We start from the raw sequence: 25,119 nt of genomic DNA, 5'->3' as shown, positions 1-25,119 counted from the left end.
CTTTTATGAAATATTTTCTCGAATAAAGTATTACAACAACAAGAAAAAAGAATCGCACATGTGTTTGAGCAGTATGAGGAAGGCATACATGATTAAAGTCTTTACAATTTGCAGAAACACAAATGACACCAGCAGTTTACGCCTGTAAGCTGTATCTAACAACGTCCTCTCAAAATTGGACATGCTTGCCGCAACATCAGTCTGAAGCTCAAGAGGTCTTGGAATTCTGAAAACTACCCTTAGAACATACATTTCATACTTTCTGGAGCAGTTGCTCTTGCTTCTAATGCTCCTGGGACCACATTGAACTAGGCGTAGGCGGAACTCGTGGAATTGCACTACATGGAATTCGGCAGAGTTGCATAAAAAGTAAAAAACCAGTGGAATTCCAAGTAGTTCCGCTCTGCTCTAGTTATATTAATGAAGAAGAGCATCGACTGACTAAATCATATTGGGGGTAACTAAGGAATACAACAAACTGAGGAAAGCAAATTCTAATACTCAGGTCTCTATATCCTTCCAGACCATGGTGTGGGTGTTGGCACATCAGCTGCGCCTGTATTAATGCACACAATGCCCTCAGTATCCGACACCCAGAATGCATTGTCTAAACTTCAGTTTTTCATATTTTAGTTGGCTGAGATGCGGGTTGCAGTTTGCCGCGTCCACAGTATGTGTTGTGCAGCAGGCACTGAACCCCTAAAATGGCCCCTAGAATCGGTACTCAGGACACCCAAAGAATTCCCACCCTGACACTGGCCTGGCAAGGTTGGCTATTCCTGTGACTTCACATCTTGTCTCTACCTCCATTCTACCATTCCTGCTCAGTACTCTGGACATAGTAGTGCACAGAGAAGTTTCTGCCTCAGAGGGAGTTAATTGTATGACCAAGGACTACAGTGAATAGTTTCACATCGAACATGGTTGTTTTACCCACTTCTGGCAGTTGCCCCAGCTGTGTCATCACCAGATTGAAAGCCACATGATGGCACTTCTGCCCAGGGCATGATATTATTAAATGGACATGAGGTAGGCTCTGGGATTCTTACAGTGAATGGAAGAACAAAGATATGTAGAATTTCAGCAGAGAAGCATTAGGAGAATCCTTACTAAATGCTTTTCAACGGTAGGTGTTTCTGAATCATTGCTTACTATTAGTAAATGAGTGGCTTAGTGCAACATGAGGCCACTCCTGCAGAATGTGAAGAGGGTCCTTTAGGTCTCTCATAACTTGTATATATTCCTTCACCTTTGGTGGAGTAAGGACCTTTGAAGGGTTGGGTACCCCCTGCTCAGCAGTCCTGGCATGGGCCTGTTTTCATCCAAGAGAGCTAGCACTACCTGGAGGGGTGAGCATGTTGCTGTGAGCAGTGGGCACACTGGAGCAGACACTGTTGAGTTGGTACGCGGGCTCCTGTAATGTGACATTGCACAGAACATCTGTGTACAGTGCATGGAAAGGGTGAACTGACCAGCCGCTGTCGCTGGTAGTGCAAGGAGGACTTTGTGATGGCAGCGGTGGGAGACCCCAGCAGCTGTCCGTCTGCCCCTCCTCCCTGCTTTATATATATATATCCTAGAGAGGTATCTTCTGGAACCTTATTTTTAGACCTCCCTCATGGCACCCCTGCACATATGCTGTGTTCAAGTGTTCACTGTGACCGCACACTCCAGTACCAGCAAAATATGCTAGAATCACAGCAAAAAGAAGCAGAAGGCATACGAGGAGCAAATATACAGTTACACTGGGAGTGAGCCCCCAGACATTCCAGCTTTGCCTGGGTCATACAGCCACCTAAGACAATTTATTTAATGTGCTTTTTGTATAGCACCTCCGTGACTCTATACAAGGGTGAAAGGGCACTCCAAGCATTTAGTGCTAGAAAGGGGTGCAATAAACTGTTAGCAAAAGCCTTTACCTTTCAGCTGGAAAGTGACACAGGGAGCCATTTAGCCAGTGCCTCCTGCAGGGGGAGGAGGGAGAAGGGAGGCACAGGTGCTGCTGTCTCTCACTGACCCGAGCACAGGAGGAGAGAGAAGCATTAGACTCCAGGAGGAAGGCTAAGCACTCCTTGAAGAAAAGAAGCCTGACTATTCATGAAAATAAGGCCTAGGACAGTCAAAATAGTAAAAGGAGGCAGATAAGCTAAAATGTGAATCTTATAAAGCATTGGCCGCTGGTAAATTCTGCTACGTGTGCGGTTGGAGGAGTTTTTGTTGAACTCGGTGCGCCAAGTAGAGCGCCGAGTAGGAAAAACACAGCAAATTTCACCAGTAGAGCAGAGTTTACCACCCACACCTACATTGAACTGCACTTTGGGGCAAGCACTCACTCTAGCAGAGGCCAACAGCAGGGTCCTGACCCTTGGAGTCCTTTTTCAGTCAAGGGTTATTATTGGGGCCAAATCCTTCTTTTCAGGTCCACACAGTGGTCAGAGGCAGCAGGCACACTACTATTCTGTTCATCTACACCTCCAGATGTGTCTGATAAGCTGAGAGTGAAGTGCAACGTTTGTGGGGTGCACTGTCCAATGGGTGTGGGTGAATCCTGGACAATGCTTAGCAATGGAGAACATTTTTCACATGCCAACCCTTTCCACTTTTGTACCACATCCTGCTTGTCTAATGGCAAACTATTCAACAGTGCAGTTTTCTGAGTAAAATCCAACATGGCAGAACCCTGGGGCATATTATCAAGGGGGTTTATCTCCGCTTTTTTGGCTTTAAAAGCCAAGAAAGCGGAGATAAAATTATCTCCCTATTACCTAGCTGCCGCTAACACCAGTTAGTGACAGCTAGTAGGAGATAGCGACCATATTGGGCCCCACTTTGCATGTCAGTGATATTTATCACTAATGAGATGCAAAGTGGGCGTGCCAAGATGTTAGAGACTGAAAACAGTCGCTAACATTGCTATCTCCTATTACCAACTTTTGGAGATATTCGCGCTAAGCGGGAATATCTCCAAAAGCTAACACCTGCCCTGAGCAGTTCTTAGCCATGTTATCCAATGGGAGGTGGATAACATGGCTAAGAGCATTAGCTCGCTAATGCATGAATATCGCGGACTTTTCAGCGATATTCATGCTTTGCGGCGATTTTTACCGCATTTGCGTTAAACCTTGGTAACACCTTAGCAGCTATGGAACGTCCAGCTCCAGTGCTGAACGTTCCATTGCGCAGGTGAGGTTCGAACGTCCAACGGCCAACGGCAGCACTCCTGAGGTAGGGGTGCCGTTGGCCGTTGGACTAGGCACAGCACTTATGAGGGTAATACCAAGGTTTATTTGCGGTAAAAATCGCCGCAGCGCTGCGGTAAATTTTTGTCTCTAACCAAGCAATAGCGATAATTATCGCTATTGCTTGGTAGTATGCCCCCTGTTCCCCTTAGCGATGGCTAGTATCTCAGCCAGTGGTGTGTATAGAGAAATGAACAGTCCATTTCTCCTCAATCACACTAAACTGCTCCTGTGACCAGCTCCCCTTTCTACTCACTTAGTGCTAAATTGGCTACACTTTACTCTGGAAAAAAAGGATTACAATACCCCACATCTCCTTTTACACTTAACGATGAATGACCAGGCATCATCCTGCTCCCTTTCAAGCTAACGAAGTTCATGAAGCCTCCCCAACTGCCCTTCCTAAGCTGAGATGAGTCACATTGCTCACACCTAGTTCTTTTTGGTCAAACCCCTAAGCTGTTGTTCTTGTTCTGGGAGCAGTTTTCACACCTTCTTGGGAGGAAAGCACTGACTGGGGCAGCTTCTGGAAGGCTACTATGAATTAGTCTACTTGACCTTCAGGCAGACAAAATCTAATATTTTAAACATTACTTTCTCTGTATATTTATAAAAAATTCAACTTTATAAATGCGTTGCATTTTTAATCAATATTAACAAACAGTGATTGAGCCACTTCTGTATCATATCCTAAATAAAAGTTAGCCTAAATAAAAATCTATTTAAACCTTGTTTTTCTCATAGGATTACCTACAGACATTTACAGTGAAATTAGCGCGGGTGGCTAGTCACTGCCAACTAACAATTCTGACATATTCTACTTTTAAATACTAAGAACCCTACCTTCTGGGCTACCAGGCCAAGTCAAATGGTCTGACTTACTTAATATATAAAAGTGGAGATCCTTTTTGTCCAAAAGTGCTTTTTTGACAGGATTTTATGCAAGTCTAAACGTTATATATGCAGGCTACACATATAGACCTGAAGTCATTATTTTTCTTGTCTACCTAGTGGATGGCAAGCATCGGCTCCTACAGGTAAGCGTGGTGGAGTGGTGGGGCTGGGGGATGTTGACAGATGATGAAATAGGATTTATTCATTCAAATAATTTTCCCTATTCCTTCATCTGTCATCTGTCGACATCCCACCTGCCCCACCCCACCCCACTTATCTGCAGGAACTACGACTGTGGATGGCATAATATGTGCAGTCCACTGGTAGCATTTAATTTCCCATGCCATTAGTGTAATTTACTACACTGCATTCTATTATCTTAATGGAGATTGGAATATTTCGATTGGGGATTAATCAAATTTACTATATTTTAAGGGCTGAGCATATAAAATGGGGAGTGGACAGCAGTCCACCAGTTTGCAGCGTTAATAAAACAGAAATAACATTCAGCAAGAAATCAGGGTGATTAGGTAAAAAGAGTGTTTTTTTCACAATATAGCAGTGACTGAAAGAGTGTAAAACAAATGAAAAAAAAAGGTAAAGGAAAAAGGTTTTTTAAATGCTAATTTCTAACTTTAACGTCTGTAAAACCTATGTTTTTTTCAGTGAATTTCAAAGGTTCTTTAAATGCTCATTTCTAACTATAAAGTCTGTAAAACCTATGGTTTTTTCAGTGAATTTCAAACGTTTTGTAAATGCTAATTTCTAACTACAATGTCCCTGATATCTATATTGTTTTTAAATAAATTTTAAAAAGACGTGCATACTTTTAATAGTAAAAAAACTAACTGTAACAGTAGTCTGTTATAAGTTATAATTAAACAATGTTTAAAACTTAATTAGCAGTAATTAACATGTAAGTGTGGAAAAAGTGTGATGCAGCAGTTATGATACCTGACTTCGAACAACAGTGTTCACAGTTTGATTCCCGACTCCTGTGGCAAGTTAGCCCACCACTATGTCACTGTGGGCAACACCTTGCTTAATTTTCCTGATGCACTCGAGCGCCGGCACACCTTTCCGGGGGTACCTGTATGCTTTAAAAATGCTGGTATTTTTTTTATTGAAAACCATAGTGATGAGAAATATTAGCACATACTTTTTTTTTCTTCTATTCTGAACAATATGTTTTTTATATCTTCTATTTAGAATTACCGCAATTAATAGATGTTTTTAGTCACAAAAAAAGGAAATGACACGGTTTGACGGATCACAGTTATTAAGCTCTGCAAAGTATGTACATATTAAGGAACTTATACTTCTGAGGATCGAAAGTGGAACCTTTACTGCTTCACCATTTTTCAAATGTTTCCAATACGTGCACAAGTGAATCAGTGCAAGCGGGAGTACGTGTCAACTGTAAATCGTGACATCTAAATGGGCAGAGCCGCATCTTCCTTCCATAGACTACTCAATAACCAAAAAGTAGATAAACCGCACCCGTTGTTCGATTAGTTTCATTTTTGCAAGCTATTTATGTGTGTCTATTCTGTGATGTAAGTTCCCTTTTCTAGCGTTGGATTGTTTTTTTACAACAACTAAATATATTACGGAGTTGTAAGTTGTTTGATTATGGCATAGTGGATATTTATAATATGTAGCTAATATGTAACTATTTGTGAATATTTAAATATTTAAAGATTTGTATTACGAAAAAAGGGTTATTGGTTGTTTTTCTCATTTATATATAACATCAGCAGCTTGTATTGCGAAACACCCAGAATAGAGGTAACACTGTTCCTTTTCAGGCTCCTTTGAGGTTATATACTGTGACTATTCACATTGTAATAATCAGACTATAGCGAAATTGTTGGTGACCCGTCGATGTGAAGACTAAAGATTTACATGTGACGTGAACAGCTTTTCCTTCTTACTTTGTTTTCCCCCTTTTATCATATACTGTGAATATGTATATTATAAGATTCACAGTCATTATGATCTGAGAAGAGTTTATGAGTCGTAGGCTTGAAGACAAAAGATTTCGAAGTTCCGGAAAAAAAAGCTTTGAACATATTTATTGCTGAAAAATATTTCTTTATTGATCTTGTTTTGTGTCTATGACATTCTTTTTCTTTTTCTTTTTGTGTGTGGCATCAGTGAAACTCGCTATATTGTAGTCGAGTGTCATATTTTCGCACAAGAGGAATTGGAGATTTGTCGCTACCAGCAGTAAAACATCTGAAATACAGCGTCTGACCTTTATTACTTACTTGAGAATATTTTTTGAAATTCAAAAAACGATTACTACATAGATACTTGTTTACTGAATGCCTTTGATAAACCCTACATTTCTTAATTGATATTTTCGTATTTCTCTTTTTCTTTGTTGTGGTTCCTATTCTTGTTCTCCCTATAGAATATATAGGAATATTATTGTATATCTTACTGCTTTCAAGCTTACAGCAAATATTTTGGCTGAGAGATTGAATGGGGTAGCCGGCTCCTTATTACACTTAGATAAAAAGGGCTTTGTCAGAGGTCGCTCTATACAAGATTTAATACAAGCTTTAGTTGGTGCAATTGATGTTGCCTCTCTCCACAAAACTCCACTGGCGGTTATTACATTAGATGCCGCTAAGGCTTTTGACCGCGTCGATTGGGAATTCCTGGCTAAAGTACTAAAAAGGTCTAATTTGGGTAGGAACTTTTGTAGATCAATAGCTGCATTTTACCAAGCTCCAACAGCTAGAATATTAATAAATGGAATCCTATCTTCTCCCATAAAAATTAAAAGAGGTACAAGACAGGGGTGTCCTCTCTCACCCTTGCTCTTCGATCTATACATTGAATCATTTGCTGAAAAGATTAGATAAGATCAGAATAATATATCATTTAAACATAATAACTGGGAGAAAAAATTCTCTCTATATGCGGATGATTTGATGTTATATACATCGGACCCCATCAAGGCAATCCCCCTTATATGTAGTGAAGCAGAGCAGTTCGGTCAAATCTCTTGGTATCAGATTAATCAATCTAAATAAGAATGTATGTGTTGGAATATAACATCTTTAACTCTAATTCCAATTTTAAAACAGAAATCAGATATCTGGGAGTACAAATCACACAGGATATACACCAACTGGCCGATAAAAATCTCGCAACAATTGAGAGGGAAATAGCTGAATCCTTAAAAAGCTGGTCACTTCTTCCTCTGACCTTAATTTGAAGAGTCAACATTGTTAAAATGATGCTGTTACCTAAAATAATATTTATATTTCAAAATATTCCACTTGCCTTTAAGGAAATTAGATTAAGTAAGAACCAAGCTAAATGGAACTCATTTATTTGGGCCTCAAAGGGTATAAGGATCGCATGGAAAAAGCTCCGAAGAAGGAAAGGCAAAGGTGGGCTTTGTGCACCAGACCTGAGAATATATGCCTCGACTCTATTACTTAAGGCAGGAATAAGGCTTTTTGATTCTCCAGCAGGGACCGAAACAGACTTTATGTTTCGGACTATGTTATCTGAGATTCAGCGTGGGGCTCAGGGATTTTTTTTTTTAAGTTTGGTGATATGCGCTTTTTTAAGAAGGTGCGTTTAAAGGTCCTTAGAGATATGGCATATGTTTGGGCCAGAGTAAGAAATGTGCTGAACATTTCATATTATTCTGCGATGGCTCCAATTTGGGACTCACCAGGTTCTCCAGAGTGGACCAAAGACTCATTGTCCATTCCACTTAAGAGCGCAAATATCAAATCTTGGGGCCAATTAATGCCGAAAGGGATCCTCTTGAGCTGGGAGGAGATTTCTGATCTTACGGATAAAAAAGTTATCTAAATTTAAATATTTACAAATCAGAAGTTGGGCCCAGGCCATGACAGTGGATATTGGTGCCAAGGAGACTCTGGAGGAACTCTTATTGAAGAAAACAAGAAAAGTAAAAACATCAGTGCTTTACTGGACAATTCTGGAAGGAGAAGATGGAGAGTTTGTTCTCCCGGAACAACTTTGGAGGGACTAAGTCTTGGATGTTGACTTGCAGTATCTTTTGATTTACTACATGTTACAGTATCACCTGCCAATTTAAAGCGGAATCACTTGTTTTCTCTCCATAGACTATATTGGTCTTCGGCCAGGCTGGCTAAATTTTCCAAGGGGCCTACTCCATGTTGTCCAAAGTGTAACCTGGAAAAAGCAGATGAGCTTCACATGTTTATGACCTGCCCTGCGCTAATGAATTTTTGGTCTGAAATAGAAGAAGGTATGAAAGTGCTCTTTGATTACGATATACAGGTTAGTGTACAATTCGTTTTTTTCTGAATCCTTCCAATTAGCCATTAATAAGTTAGCTCTTTATTTAATTATTCTTGTGCGTAGAGAAATATGTAAACTTTGGGTGAGTGCTACTGCACTGCTATATGTAGACTGGATTAGAGCTATCAGGCATACTCTCAGATTGGATAAGGTGGCTTGGAAGAAAAGGAAACATTTTTGGATTCCATGTATCAACTGGTTGGATAGCTTATGAACGACTTTGTCCAATGATTATGTCTTTTTGCAGAATGGCTCACCCTAAGATCAGTTCATGGGTCTGAAAGTAGGAAGAACTGAGTTGAATATATATCTGGCAGTACCTGAGGTACATATTGGGTGTCTGCAAAAAGAGCATCCATAAAGATTCTCAGAGATTAAGAACGGGCACCCCTGCATAGTGCAGGGGCAGGTTGGAACAACTTATTCTGGAAATATCTTTCTTGGCGTATGAGGACAAAAAAAAAAATGATTGCTTTCCTATCTACTCTTAAAGGAGTACATGATCTGTGAGTGACCACTAATCACTACAACAAAACCTTCCTGACTTCTACAGGATAGAGATTGTAAAAATGTTTTTTTTTGTTGTTGTGCTCCTTATTCTTCTTCTCCCTTGGAATACCATAAAGGCACTGTGTATATTTTAATACTGTGAACTTATAGTATTTCAGAGGGGTTAGAGATCTATTTCTGCGAGCAATTAACAACATGCACTACAGTTGTTTCCGTTGATAACTTACTACCTCACAGTTTGTAACACTGCTAATATTTTATAAAATAGTAGTCTCAAAAACAAACTGTATACATAGTGCTTTATTTAATGTTTTGATGAAGCGTACATTTTATAGGTAATATGACGTCATTTCTGTTTAACTGTTTTTTACTTGTTATTGTTGTGACCTGAGATGATGTAGTGCGGGAGTGTTTCTTGTAGCACTTCTCTTCTACTTTATCTAAAAGTAACTGATGCCCTCTTATATTAACAATAATATGGAGTAACACTTTTACAAACTATAGGTGACAAAAAATGGAGGGTGTGGCCACGTTTAAGGGATATTTTATGAAATGCGTTTTTATTTGTCACCCTTCTGATATATACAGCTACACTTTCCCAAGAAAGTATCTTTGTGATTGCTCAATAAAAACGGGTTCAAACCTCTACTAAATTTTTTGCAGCACAATCACACTTACTATTTTGTTGCAAGGAAATAGCACTACCCGCGACAGAAGTAAGCACTGCACTATAACTATACATTATAAGTAAACATTGCAACCGAGAAGTAGGTTACTGAGAACCTTATTTAAATGAAGACCACAACAGCGCACTTTCTTTTTCAACCCCTTCCTCCATATTATAATATTTACTCCAAAGATGTAGCACTCCCCGTCAGAAAAGTAACCACCACATTATAAGTAAATACTGCTCCTGTGAAGTATCCCACCCGCTGACTTAATAAAAAGAAGACCGCAACACACTGTTATTTTCCTGACGTGATTTTTAGGCCCCACGCAAATTATACAAATGGCCCATAAAATATATAAAAAACAATTTTTACCTTCACAGTCCCTGCCCACCACCTTGTGACCACTGTACAGAGTTAATAGCAATTCCTACCCTCCGGTCTACTACATTGTTTTCCCATACTCATTTGAAGTGCATCACGAAATGGGTGACAACAGTGTACAGTTCTCACCCAATAAGGAGCAAACTTGTACTCGGAAAACTTTAGTCAATAATATGTTCATGGTGTTCCCCAAAAGGGGAGGGAATGGCTGCTATCACTTCTACTTTTAGTGCTTCACAGCCAATGAACATTAAACTTGGGAAAGTCCTGCTTGGAACACGTTACCCAATGAGATTGGTGAAAACATTTCTACTTTCAATGGTTTACAGCCAATCAATATTAAGCTTGGAAAGGTCCTCCTTGGAACATGTCAGCCAATCAGATGTCCCTCCTACTCCGTGGACGGGAAGGGAATGGCTGGCAACACTTCTACTTTCAATGGTTCGCAGCCAATGAACATTAAGCTCTGGAAGGTCCTCCTTCGAACATGTGAGCCAATCGTATGTCCTTGCTATTCCCAGGAAGGAAAGGGAATGGCTGGCAACACTTCTACTTTTAATGGTTCGTAGCCAATGAACAGTAAGCTCTGGAAGGTCCTCCTTCGAACATGTGAGCCAATCATATGTCCTTGCTACTCCCCAGAGGGGGTTGGGAATGGCTGGCAACACTTCTCCTTTCAATGGTTCGCAGCCAATGAACATTAAGCACAGCCAATTAAACGTTTATTTTGTTCCACGCACAGGGAGAGAACACGCCCTCCCACATACTATTAAATTTCCTCTAACAAAGTGACACTATCCACGATAAAAGTGAACACCAAATTATAAGTAAAGATTACTCCGCATTATATTAAAGGAAGGCTGCAATACGGCGCATTGTTGTTTTCCCTGTATGATTTCCACAGCCTGCTAAACTTTTCCTCAATACCGTGCATCGTTGTTTTGTGGATGTGAGTTCCACGGGCTACGCAACATTCACACTACCTGTGTGTGCACCCTACACACTGCTTGTCGTAATACGGTGCATTGTTTTCCTAACTGGCTTTCCAGAGCCTAAGCAACTTTGCAGCAATACCGCGCACTGTTGTTCTGCGGACGTGATTTCCACGGCCAACGCAACATTCAAACTCTCTGCCTCTGCACTATATAGAATGCTTAAAGTAACTCGACATTGTTCCTCCTATACACTCTTATACAATTTTTTCTTTTTTTTCCTACTCCTTTCAACTGAGTCATAAAATGGCTGCCATCACTTCTTAGTTTCAACCGTTCACAGCCAATGATCCGAAATGATCCGTAAGCTCGTGCTCGCAACCCCTCAGCCAATAACATGTCAAAATTCTCAAATATCAATATCTGTAAAATTTGATATTTCTAAAAAAATACTGAATGGATTTACCCCATTTAAACAAAAGCATGCTTTCTGGACCAATACCTTTCACCCTGCCAAATTTGGCGTAATTCCATTCAGCAGTTTGACCTGTAGCCTTGTCTAAAGTTTCCAATGGAAATTGCAAGAAAAAAACACGTTTTGGGACCCCTCTTTCTTCTCAGGCCCCCCTTGACCAATCACCCCCAAACTTTATGGATAAGAGCTGATCTAAAAAATGACATTTTTTGGAACATTTAGTAAAGATTCGTCAAAGGACGCCAAAGTTATAAGCACATGAACAAATGCTTTTCCTATGGAAACGTGGTCCTAACTATGACTACTCACTGGCGACCGCCATATATATATATATATATTCACTGAAAAAACCATAGGTTTTAGGCACGTTATAGTTAGAAATTAGCATTTAAAAGACCTTGCAAATTCACTGAAAAAACCATAGGTTTCACACATGTTATAGTTAGCTAGACATTTCACTCATACAAAACCATTGAAATTTCCCTGGTATAGTTAGTTCAACTAACTATAACTCGCGCGCCCGCAACCCTCTGCTGATGACGTCACATATTATATCACTCATGACATGGTCAGTGACATCACTCATGACATCACTCATGACATCTCAAATGACATCACTGATGACATCATCCAGTGAATGTGTGTCTTTCTGAAAAATACATATTTTTTTATATATGTATATGTAAAGGTGGATGGAAGAATAAATGGGTAAATAAGTGTCTATATGGATGGGTTTATTTGTAAAATTGATTATATAACTGATTGATTAAGTGTATCTTAGTGAATACTTAGGTTAGTGAGTAATGTTTAAATATGTTGCTTTCACGATGTATATGCTGGGGCTCACATCCCCCCGCAGCCCTAGAGACCGCCACCCTCCGGGGCTTTAATATTATGTATGCCGGGGGGCCCTGAGCCCCCCCACAGCCCCCGGGACCTCAGGGCTTCTTTTTTTAAAAATAAAAATTAAAAAAACCTGTGTGGCTGGCTTGGGGACCCCCCACAGTTCCCAACGGAGAGGGCAGGCCCGAGGGATGGGGTCCCCGGGGCCATAAGTTGCACAGGAGGGGGGCCATGCGGCACCCCTCCATTATTAAAGTTTTTTTTTAGTTTTTTTTTAAGATGGGCAGGCTTCGGGGGGTGGGGTCCCAGGGCCTTAAGAAGGCATAGGAGGGGGGCTATGCAGCCCCCCTCATGAAGAATAATGCAAAGTTGGCCATGCCCCGGGGATGGCGTCCCCAGGTCTGGAATTGGCCATGGTAGGGCAGCCACACAGCCCCCTTCCTGTAAACATTTAAAAAAATATAAGAATTGGGGTGAGGCCCTGGGGTATGGGGTACCCAGGCCCCCCCCAAAAAAGGGGGGCTACACAGCCCCATTCTTAAAAGTAATTTTTTTTTAAAAGGAATTGGGAGGAGGCTACGCCCCCTCCCTGCACCTCTCTGCAAACGCACCCCATGGCACGTTTGCAGAGAGGGGCATAGCCTCAGAACATCTCTCTGCAAATGTGCCAGGGGGCTGTGTTGCAGAGAGGTGTAAAAAGGGGCGTGGCCTTACTACACCTCTCTGCAATGCAGCCCCCTGGTGCATACTGGAAGTTCCTGGTGGGCTAGTTGACCCCCAGGGACCCCCAGTGTGCAAGGGGACTTAATCCCCCAACTTAGAACATGCTATGGGGAGCGTTTGCACAGTGGTGAAGGTAGGGGGCAGGGCTTAAGGTGACATGAGTGCAAACATGCCCTGTGGCGCGTTTTAAGTTGGGGAATTACTTCCTCTTCAATCCAGAGGTCCCCAAGGGGACAACTAGTCCAACAGCTACCTTCAGTAAGTGCCACGGAGCTGCGTTGCAGAGTGTTGTAAAAAGGGGGCATGCCCTCTGAACACCTCTCTGCAACACAGCTTCCTGGCGCATACTGGATGTACCTGGTGGGCTAGTTGTCTTACAGGGGACCTCAGGATTGAAGAGGAATTAATTCCCCAACCTAAAACGCGCCACAGGGTGTGTTTGCACACATGTCACCTCAGGCCCCGCCCCCTTCCTTCACTATTGAGCAAAAAAGTCCTCTAAAATCAGCCGAACTGCGAATTCCCATTTATTCACCTGTCATCACGAAAGACGTCAGTGCTGCATCTTTGAGACCAGTACGGACCCTGAAAAGTAAATCTAAGCATACTTACAAGTAACTTGTATTTCCTTCCATAGGAATCTATTGTGTGGTTTTTACCAGAAAAGTGTCTATTTTTGAAACGTACAAATATTCCTCAAAATCAGCCGAACTACGAATTCCGATTTGCTCACCTTTTATCAGGAGAGACCTCAGTGCTGCATCTTTCAGCCCACTACTGATCCTGAAAAGTAATTCTAACCATACTTGCAGTATCTTGAATTTCCTTCCATAGGTTAAGATTGACTGGTTTTGCTTGGAAATTCTTCTAAGTGTGGAGTTTATTAACTAGAAAAAATTCCTCTAAAATCAGTCGAATTATGAATTCCAATTTACTCACCTGTTATCAGGAGAGACCTCAGTGCTGCATCTTTCAGCTCACTACTGATCCTGAAAAACAATTCTAACCATACTTACAGTAACTTGAATGTCCTTCCGTGGGCTAACATTGACTGGTTTCACTAGGAAATTCTTCTAAGTGTAGAGTTTTGGAACTTTAAAAAAATTCCTCTAAAATCAGCTGAACTACGAATTCCGATTTACTCAACTATTATCAGGAGAGACCTCAGTGCTGCATCTTTCAGCCCACTACTGATCCTGAAAAGTAATTCTAACCATACTTAGTGTAACTTGAATTTCCTTCCATAGGCTAACACTGACTGGTTTCACTTGGAAAATCTTCTAAGTGTGGGTTTTTGGAACTTTAAAAAATTCCCCTAAAATCACTCGAATTATGAATTCCAATTTACTCACCTGTTATCAGGAGAGACCTCAGTGCTGCATCTTTCAGCACACAACTGTTCCTGAAAAGTAATTTTAACTTACTTACCAGTAACTTGAATTTCCTTCCATAGGATATATTGCCAGCTATATAAAATATACATAAATTAAAAAAATATAAAATTAAAATAATAAATATTACAATTTCAATATTTTTAAAAACCTTTTTTTTCAATGTATATAAAAAATATGTAATGTAATTTAAATGATAAAATATCTAAAAATAAATACTTTAAAACAATGTAGTAAATCAGTATAGAAAAATATAACAATTAATACATTTAAAAATTATCATTTACAAAACCTTTGAAATTCACTGAAAAAACCATAGGTTTCAGCCGCGTTATAGTTAGGAATTAGCATTTAAAAAACCTTGGAAATTCACTGAAAAAACCATAGGTTTCACACATGTTATAGTTAGCTGGACATTTCACTCATACAAAACCATTGAAATTCCCCCGTTATAGTTAGTTCAGCTAACTATAACTCAAACGCCCGCAATGCACTGCTGATGACGTCACATATTACATCACTCATGGCATGGTCAGTGACATCACTCATGACATCACTCATGACATCTCAAATGACATCACTGATGACATCACTGATGACATCATCCTTGTGAAAGAGTGGCAGACCTCCTCTCACCCTAATATAACCTTTGATACACACATTCATAAATGGAAACTACAATATTCAAAAAAATAGAGATACCAATACCAGTTACAACAACCTATTCAGTAATTCCAACATCTACATACACATCCACTCATTCACCAACAGTTCTATATAGTCACTCATAAATGTACTCGCTCATCATATGTACTCATACACCTATACATCCTGTTACACACCGATACTCATCCATAGAGTTACTCACACTCATACTCACACATGCAAAAAACTATTAAACAATCACTTATAGAAACACATACTTATTTATACAGGAACTCTTCCAAACTCTAACTCTCACATATACTCACTTATATACATCAAGACTCACATATTCTAGTTTAAAACATATTTAGTTACTTATAAAGACACTATTGAGATAGTCATTCACTCACTAACACACCCATATACACACTCATCCACCCACACAGTCCTGCATGCATGCTGTCTTCAAAACACATACAAAACAGTGAGTCACTCAATCATGCATCTATACGCTAAGTAATATCCCCCACCAAACCATACAGACACTCATACTGATACTCAAAAAACAAACTAATAACCCATATACACACTCATGTAGCTACTCACCAACCCATGCAGCCACTTATACACAAAGTGAGACACTGATACAGATATTTAAATATTTAAACATTACTCGCTAAATACATGTATTCACTAAGATACACTTAATAAGTCAGTTATACAATCAATTTTTTCAAAAAACATCCATTTAGACACTTATTTACCCATTTATTCTTCCATCGAATTTAGATATACATATATAAAAAAATATTTCTTTTTCAGAAAGACACACATTTACTGGATGATGCAATGTCATGAGTGATGTCATGATTAATGTCACTGACCATGTCATGAGTGATGTAATATGTGACGTCATCAGCAGTGCATTGCGGGCGCACGAGTTATAGTTAGCTGAACTAACCATAATGGGGGAATTTCAATGGTTTTGTATGAGTGAAATGTCCAGCTAACTATAACATGTGTGAAACCTATGTTTTTTCAGTGAAAATATATATATATATATGTATATATATATATATATATATATATATATATATATATATATATATATATATATATATATATATATATATATATATATATATATATATATATATGCGCATATGCACCAAGGTCTATTGAAGAATGAGTGGGTGTATAAGTGTCTGAATGGATGATTTAGTAGGTGTGTGACTGACTGTATAAGTGAGTGATTAAACATGTCTTACTGAATGCATGGGTTAGTGACTAAATTGTGTGAATGTCTGTATCAGTCTGTCAGTTTGTGTGTAAGAGGCTGCATAGTTTAGTGAGTAGCTACATGAGTGACTAAATGGGTTATTTATTGGTTGTCTGAGTATCTATATGGGTGCCTGAGTATCTGTGTGGGTGGGTGGGGGTGTGTGATTCTGTGCATAGATGTGTGAGTGGGTTATACACCGGGTATATGGGTTCAAGAGAACATATGTGAAGGGCTGTATGGGTGGGTGAGTGTGTGTATGGCTGTATTGGTGATTGAATGGATGTCTCAGTGATACATGTGTGAGCAACTACATATGTGAAAGGCTGTATATGTGAGTGTTGGAATATTTATAAATGTCTATAAGTGAGAGTCAGTGATTGTGAGAGCGGCTGTATGGGTGAGTTGAGGTTCCGTGACAATTGTAAGTGGTGTTTTCGACTCGCACGAATATGGTCGAGTCTGGTATCTATGAACCGCAAATGACGAGTGTAGTGGGTGTACGCGCTTACGCTGTGCTAACCTGAACCGTTCGTTTGTTTCGTGGGTTTCTTCATCTGAGCCCACGGGTTCCATCTTAGATACGGCATCCATTTTTGTTTCTTGCCCTCAAGTAGCCAGCGAACGGACGCTGTCCGCTTCGCGACCCTGGGATTCCCAAACTCTTGCGGAAGACACGTCTCCTTTGAAGGTGTCTTTATGATGAGGGGGATGACACTGTAAGGCAGATGGCCCCGCTCGAGGCTCATCTTGCCGTGCCACTCTATTGTCTCAGTTATGCATTCATTAAGCATGTCCCCTTTGATGCCTGCAACTCGTGTTTCTTGACGCCACCCCTTTGACACCCTTTTCGATCTGTTTGCTGTTTCCGTCTTCCTCTGCACCTGTTTCTGTCTCTTCCTTGATTCGTTTACTGCTGATTGGAATGTACTAATGGTGGGAAGATGTACTTTTACAGTTGGGAACCGCCAAATGCTACTGTAGTTATGTTCCAGGCCCTGAATACATGAAAGCGACCCCTTATGTCTTTTACGATGGGAACCAAGTTGTAAACCTTTGTGCACCATGTTATCCTATGCTCAAAAACTGTATAAAAGGAGCGATCCACAGATACAATTTGAAGCAGTCTCCTCGAACCTACACATGTTGTACTTCTTGTGACTTCTGTGTTCCCTGCAGTAATAAACCTCGAATCTTTGACGCCGAAGGAAGTGTCCCGTGTCTCTGTCATTTGTATGCCGGAACAGGTTACCCACGAAGGTTTTAGGTGTTATCCCTGGCACCGCTGGGTCTTAGCAAAAACCCAGTCCTTCAGTTGGCGCCCAGCGTGGGGCTGCATCAGTGGTACCGGTCCAAGCCCGACGATCGTGAGGAACTTTGTGTTAAATCTCCGAGGGAAGGTGCACTCCGCTTCATCGATCCTGTTGTCGAAACAAGTGGCCCGACGACTTTTCCCGCGAAGATCCCCGCCTCCTGACGGCTGCGACGGACTGCTGCCCTGACTGTAGACCTGTTTTGGCACCTGGCGTAGACCTTGGTACAGCGAGACGATTGACGGGCCTTCCTGGTGACGCCATTGATCTTTGAGTTAAGTATTTGTGGGTCGCTCCCCGAGTCCTTTGTTGTGGGTGCTTAGTTGTTGTATGGTTCCATTGCATTTGTGGTTCTTGGTACTTTGTTCTTTGTTGTGATATTCAACGTCTGCAGTCGCCAAAAACCGAGGGTTTTTGCTCTTTGTGGGGATATTGTAATCCTATAACCCTTGACGTTTGTGAAACTCGGTTAGTGTGCGCGATGCCTGGCCGTAGTACTTTGTTCAGTTGCTTTAGAAGTTGTGGTACGGATTCCCGATTGGAGGACTCGTGTCCGATACCTCCGATTGGAACTCCAACTTATGAGTTGTACAGCAGACACGGTTTAGGTCCAATTACGTTCAATGAGTGTTGGGTTCGATACACTAAGAAAGACGGTGTCCTTAGTTGGCCACCTCATGGTAGTTTTGAGACTCCGATTATAGATAATCTTGAAGCTAAATTGTTCCAAAGAAAAGCAAGGCCGGCCATGTTTGATTCCTTTCGGTTGTGGCGTAAAGAAGCCAAGCAGAAAGAAATCAAACAGATTAAACGTAATAAGAGAGAAGGTATTGTTACTACGGTAAGAAACGCAGAGCAGTTCCAGCGAGATAAGGAGGATAAGGAAAAGGAAGTTTTCGATAGATTGCAGCCCATGACTATAGATAAGTGTTACCCCGCTTTACTGACGGGTACGGATAAGAAGGAGGAAGTAGCAGAGGACCCCTTGTTGTCCTATCTCTTGAAATCACCACCTCCGTATGCGCAGGGTACCGCAGTTCCTGTGGTTCCCCCTGTTCCTGTTCCTGTACCTGTTCCCCAACCTGCTCCTGTTCCTGTACCTCCAACTGTCCCTGCTCCTCTGCCTACTTCTGTCCCTACTGCTCCTCCACTTGTACTCCCTCATACTCCTGTTCCCGCTACCCCTACTGTTCTGGTTACTCCTGCTGTTCCTTCTGTTTCTGATACTTCTCTTGTTACCCCGTTGTGTTACCCCAATACCCCATCTACTGGACGTCGTGTTCCTTCTGTTGCTGCTCACTTTTTTAATTCTCTTGGACCGATTCTTGAGTCCGCTGGTTCTGATGGTCCCCAAAGACGAAGTCAGCTTCCCGGTAGTAGGGAACGTGACTGTCTATATGATATGACAATGGCTTGGATGAAATATCCCCTTAGGAATCCTCCACGTGTGGTACTTGATACGTTCTCTCAGTTCAACGTACCGACACAGAGGTTTGTCTTTGAGGAGATGTGCAAGCTTTTGCGTGATCAAATATCGGTTGATGCGTCTGATGATACATTGACTGCTCTAACTAATCTTCAGCTTCAGTTTGCGAGCGGAATGATAGTGGGTAGCAATGTTCGACGTGCTGTCGAGCAGTTGCTATCTTTTCGTCCTTGTATAATGCCTCGAGCATTGTTTGTAGAAGATATTGAGGGATCGCCAGCAGCGCCTGGTCAGTATACCATGCGCGAAGTTCCACCAGTGTGGATGCCGGGTGATGCTGCTCAAGTTCCACCGATCTTGCCACATTTCCAGAGAGTGTGGATACACCTCCCATGGAAACGATTGGAAGTTTTGCAGGTGAAGCAATCTTTGCCTGACCCTCGAAAGAATCCTGCTGGGTACTATAAAGAGTTGTCTCAGCTAGTGGATGCGACGGTGATGAATCTTGCCGACATTTATATGTTGTTTGGCAATGTCGTACCGCAACCGGTATGGGCAAAGATTCGTCAGCAAGATCATGCAGCAGAATTAGGCGGTGACTGGGCTGCACTTCTTGCCGCAGATGCTTTGCAAGTTGGTGGGGCCAAACCCGAACAGCTGATTGCTAATCTCCCTCAGAGAATAATCACTCTTATGAAAACGCTTATGCCAGCTATGAAGGTGAATTGGGACAATTTGTCCGCTTGCAAACAGAAGAAGGACGAGAGTGTCTCTGATTTCTTTACGAGATTTGAGGAGACATTCATTGATCATAGTGGTCAGGATATGGGCACTGAAGGAGGTCAGAGGTTGTTTGTGGATAAGTTTGTATCAAATTTGTTGCCGGACTTAAGCAACAAATTACGGAATTCAGAAAGTGCGTGGGCTGTTTCCACTTCTGCTCAGATATTGGCCACGGCCCGATATTATGAGAATAGAGAGAAAGAGGAGAATGATCGTGCCGATAAAAAGACGAAAGAGCTCAAAACGAAGGTGTTGTTGCAACAAGCGTATCCTCCACGGTCGAATCAGAATGATTCGCAACAGCGGAATCGATCGCAGTCTCAGCCGAATAGGTCGCAAACACTAAATGACTCCTCTTCGCAGAGATCTACGTTGGGGTACAATCAGTGCAGCTATTGTAAAAACGAGGGTCATTTGAAATTCGATTGTCCAGTTTTGAGTGAGCGTAATAGTGGTAATTCATCTAGAGGAGGTCGTAGTGGTCCCCAACAAGCATCACGTGGTAGAGGTCGCGGTGCTCAAAATGATCGTTCCAATAATTCTTCCGATTCTAATAATTGTTTCGATCAGCGTGGATCATCGCAAAGCAGATCTGCTCAGTACAATGTAGACGATTATTTCTTCGATCAGAACACTGACGACGGTAATTACTAGGACAGCCATAGACAAGGAGAGGGAGTAGTATCAGTTCCGGTTGATCAGAGAGGGCCTTACGTCGCAGTTGCCACCTCGGGCGTCGTTGAGCCTTTTCTGTTGGACACTGGTGCAGCGAAAAGTTCTATCATGCATTCGAAACTCCCTGGCGCACCTTTGTCTGGCTTAACAAATGTTTCCGTTGGATTCTCTGGCGCCCCTGTTAGCAATCCGGTTTCGTGCCCTTTGCCCCTTGCAATTGGGCCGCGTGAGCTGAAAGCTCCTTTGATTTTGACTACTGGTTGTGGTGAGAATCTTTTGGGCTTGGATTTGCTCAAACGTCTGTATGCGACTTTGTATTGTTCTCCTGCGGGAGTTAAGCTTACATTGGGTGAGAAAGTTATCTCTCCTATGTATTTGTCCATCGACAAGCTCCCACCGGAATTGAGTTCTCTTCCTGTATCTTTGTGGGCAACAGGTCCCAATGACGTGGGCCTGCTTGATATCTCCCCTTATGTTGTTCATCTGAAATCTAATGTGCGTTTGCCACGTATTCCCCAGTATCGTATCTCTCTTGATGGTGAGCGAGCGCTGTTAGCCATCATCTACGATTTGATTGAGAAAGATGTTATTGAAGAGACTCGGGGAAACGTGTGCTGCCCATTCTGAAACGCACTGATCCATCGAAACCCCCTGTTTATTGTTTTGTCATTGATTTACGGGAGGTGAATAAAATTGTGATTCCTCAGTTCCCTGTGGTGCCTGACATTACGGCTCTACTGACTCTGATTCCAGCCTCTGCATCTTGGTTCTCAGTGATCGATCTGAAGAATGCTTTCTTTAGCATTCCGATTGCTGAAGAGAGTAGGGACCTTTTCGGTTTCTCTCTTGGTGGCCGCAGCTTTAGGTTTAAACGCGCTCCTCAGGGCTACTGTGAGAGTCCATCGATATACAGCCAAGCCTTGAAGAGCCAACTTGATGCGTTTATGTTGCCGGCTGGTGCGGCCTTGATCCAATACGTCGATGACTTATTGGTGGCTGCAGATACTCAGGACATTTGCAGAATTGCTACGGTGTCATTGTTGCAGCATCTCTGTGACTTACATCACAAGGTGTCACCTTCTAAACTGCAATATTGTTGTCAAGAAGTAACCTATCTAGGTCACTTATTGTCAAAGGAGGGAAGAAGGTTGACCTCAGAGAGAATTGCAGCGATTGCTCGTATGACTGTGCCAACAACTCAGAGAGATGTGCGTGCCTTTTTAGGTATCACGTCATACTGCAGGCAATGGATTCCAAATTTTTCATTGCTAGCGAAACCATTGGTAGCTCTTACGTGCAAGGATGTCCCAACTCCTTTACCATGGACGGAAGAATGCCAGAAAAGTTTTTCTGAATTGCGTGACGCGTTGTGTTCGGCCCCTGTGTTAGGTACCCCTGACTACAGTAAGCCGTTTACACTATACGTTCACGAGAGGGAAGGTTGTGCGTTGAGTGTTTTAACGCAACAATTCGGCGGTAAGCAACGTCCATGTGCATATTTTTCCTCGACCTTGGACCCGGTAGCTAGAGCATTGCCGAGTTGTTTGAGAGCAACAGCGGCAGCTGCGGTGTCCATCCGACAATCTGCAGGATTGGTCATGGATAATATGCTTACGGTGATGGTTCCGCATGCAGTTGACACTCTCTTGAATCGTACGAAAACCCAACACCTGACGAGTGCAAGGTTGTCTGGGTACGAGTTGACGCTTTTGGCAAGTCACATTCAGATAAAGCGCTGTAATGTCCTGAATCCGGCGACGTTGTTGCCGATTAGTATGGAGTCAGACGAAGTAGCGCCTCACGACTGCTACTTACGAACTGAGGAGGAAACAAAAGGTCGTGTTGATTTGAAAAATACTCCATTGGAAGATCCCGATGGGACCCTGTATGTGGATGGGTCGTGTTTTAAGTTGCCGAATGGTGATGTGACGACTGCGTATGCTGTGGTGACATTGAGTACGGTTGTGGAGACTGCGAGATTGAATCAGAATTCTGCACAGGCGGCAGAGTTGATTGCCTTGACCAGAGCGTGCGTGTTGTCGAAAGGGAAACGGGTGAATGTGTTTACTGATAGTCAATACGCGTTTGGTGTTGCGCATAGTTTTGGACGTTTGTGGAGAGAGAGAGGTTTCATGACATCGCATGGTACAAAGATCCAGCACAGAGAGCTCGTGAATGATCTTTTGGATGCACTTACATTGCCCAAGCAGGTGGCGAATATTAAATGTAGTGCACACCGTAAGGTGACGGATGACGTTGGTTGTGGCAATGCGTTTGCGGATGAGATTGCTAAGGAGACTGCCCGGAACCTTAGCACTAGAATGTATGTGACGAGTTCGGTAAGGTGGCCTGCAGAAACTGGTATGTGTGAGGACACTATTGAGAGTGTGAAAGCGATTCAGAACGAGGCCACCGAGACTGAAAAGACGAAGTGGAAAGAGAGTACGGGAAAGTTGGATGCAAATGGTTGCTGGATTGATTTGTCGGAACATAAGAGGTGGATGTTGCCGGATGCGTATGTGCTGGCTGTTGTGACGATGGCACACGGCTTGGCACATATTAGTGCGAAAGGTATCTGCAAGTTGTTGTCCCCTGTGTGGAAGAATGATGGTATTACTAAGTGTGCTGAGAGATTGGTTAAGAATTGTATGATATGTATGCTGTACAATCCTGGTAAGGGAACTCCTACACCCCCTGGCCATTTTGCTCCCCCTTCATGTCCCTTTGAGGTGATTCAGTTAGACTTCATCCATATGGAGCGATGCAATAACCTGAAGTACGTTTTAGTGGTGGTTTGCGCATTCTCCCGATGGATCGAAGCCTACCCTCTCAAAGACAACACTGCTCTGTCCACTGCAAAAATCCTACTGAAGGAATACTTTCCTCGGTATGGAATGCCACGAATTGTATGGTCTGATAACGGAAGTGAGTTTGTAGGGAGTGTGATGAAGAGTGTGTGTAAGGGCCTTGGAATTACACAAAAATTCCACAGCGCCAATCATCCCCAGTCAGCAGGTTTGGTTGAAGGGTATAATGGCACCCTTAAACTGGAATTAGCGAAGATTCAGGCTACGACTGGTCTCTCGTGGCCTGACGCTTTGCCCTTAGCTCTTCTGTCAACCAGGGCGACTGTACACTCCCGATTAGGGCTCAGTCCCTATGAGATTGTGTTCGGCTGCCCTGCAAATCTTTGGGGGGTCCCTAGACCCAGTGTGTTCTCTGATCTTGAGTACCCAATGTTGATCGATTATCTTCATGATCTGACTGCTAAACTGAGGTTAATTCACCAACAGGTCTTTGAAGCACTGCCGACGCAGACGGAGGGTCCAGGCCACCAGCTCCAGCCTGGAGACTGGGTTGTGACGAGGAATTTCAGCCGGAAGCACAGCCTTGAGCCTCGTTTTACTGGACCCTACCAAGTTCTCCTTGCCACGAGGACTACTGTTCGTTTGGAAGGGCGCAAGAATTGGGTGCATGCCACCCATACTAAAAAGGTACCTATACCTTTGCCAGCAGACTCGTGGGTGAAGAAGGGCATTGCATCGTCTGAAACCAAAGCTGCTCCGAACGTTGTCCCTTTTAGCGACGCTCAGCCTGTCGGAGATACCTCAGTGCAGCAGAACGATATTTTTGAACATTTGTTATCACAAAACTCAAGATCTGAACAATTGACTGGTCAACAGAACTCTGTCTCATCATCGGACCAATTGTTTGACAAGCAGACACGTCCTGGGAAAAGCCGATATTTTCTTTGATCCAGTACTAGAGACTAATAAAATAAGAATATTTGCTTTCTCCCCTGACATTCACGTTGCCCCATTGCCACTGTCTAGTTTTGAACACACTTGCCAAATTGTAAATTTTGAAAATTTTGAGTCTTTTTCCATATATGTGTTTTTGCCTCCACAGCTAGCAGATTTTGTATATATTATTGATTAAAGATACCTTACATCCGGGTGGACCGTAGGGCCGCGTGGGTACTTCCTTCTGGTTAGTAGGTCTTGACACTAGGTCAGAGACCGTCGATTCCTAGGAACTCCTGGGGATTGACTATTGCTACACAGAACGAAGTGCGTCAAGAACATAGCGGACGGTTTTAGAGGATGGCTTTCTCGAAGCTGTCGGACATGGAAAAGGCTCAGGCTAGAAGACTCGAGTTGCGCAGAATTGCACACACAAAATGCTTCATGTTTCAGGTGTTCCTTCTATTCTTAACTGTTTCTTCGTTATTGGTGGGTGGGGTGTATTACATGATACAGTCATTGTTGCCTTCTGCCTCACCTACCCCTTCTCCTGAACCTAAACTTACTACCACTGTTTCTCCTCATTCCTTCCACATCTTACCCCAACACGAGCAGGCTAGACGTGCGGAATTCATGAATAATTCCTTCATTCAGCTCCTTCATCAGCATCAGTTGGTGATGAATACTACCAATTGTTGGGTGTGTGGGTTAATGCCACATACCACCGATAAGGGAATTCTGTACTTGGTCCTTCCTTATAGTTCCCAGGGTTCAGCTCGAGCATTGCAAACAATGTTTCGAAGTGCACTAGATTCTTACCCCAATCGAGAGCCACGTTCTCCACACTTTGGTCCTGGTCTGTACCATAAGCCTTTGGCA

The sequence above is a fragment of the Lissotriton vulgaris genome, chromosome 4_1 (genome assembly GCF_964263255.1).
Source record: "Lissotriton vulgaris chromosome 4_1, aLisVul1.2, whole genome shotgun sequence".
Taxonomy (NCBI): domain Eukaryota; kingdom Metazoa; phylum Chordata; class Amphibia; order Caudata; family Salamandridae; genus Lissotriton; species Lissotriton vulgaris.
This window is presented reverse-complemented; position numbering follows the sequence as displayed.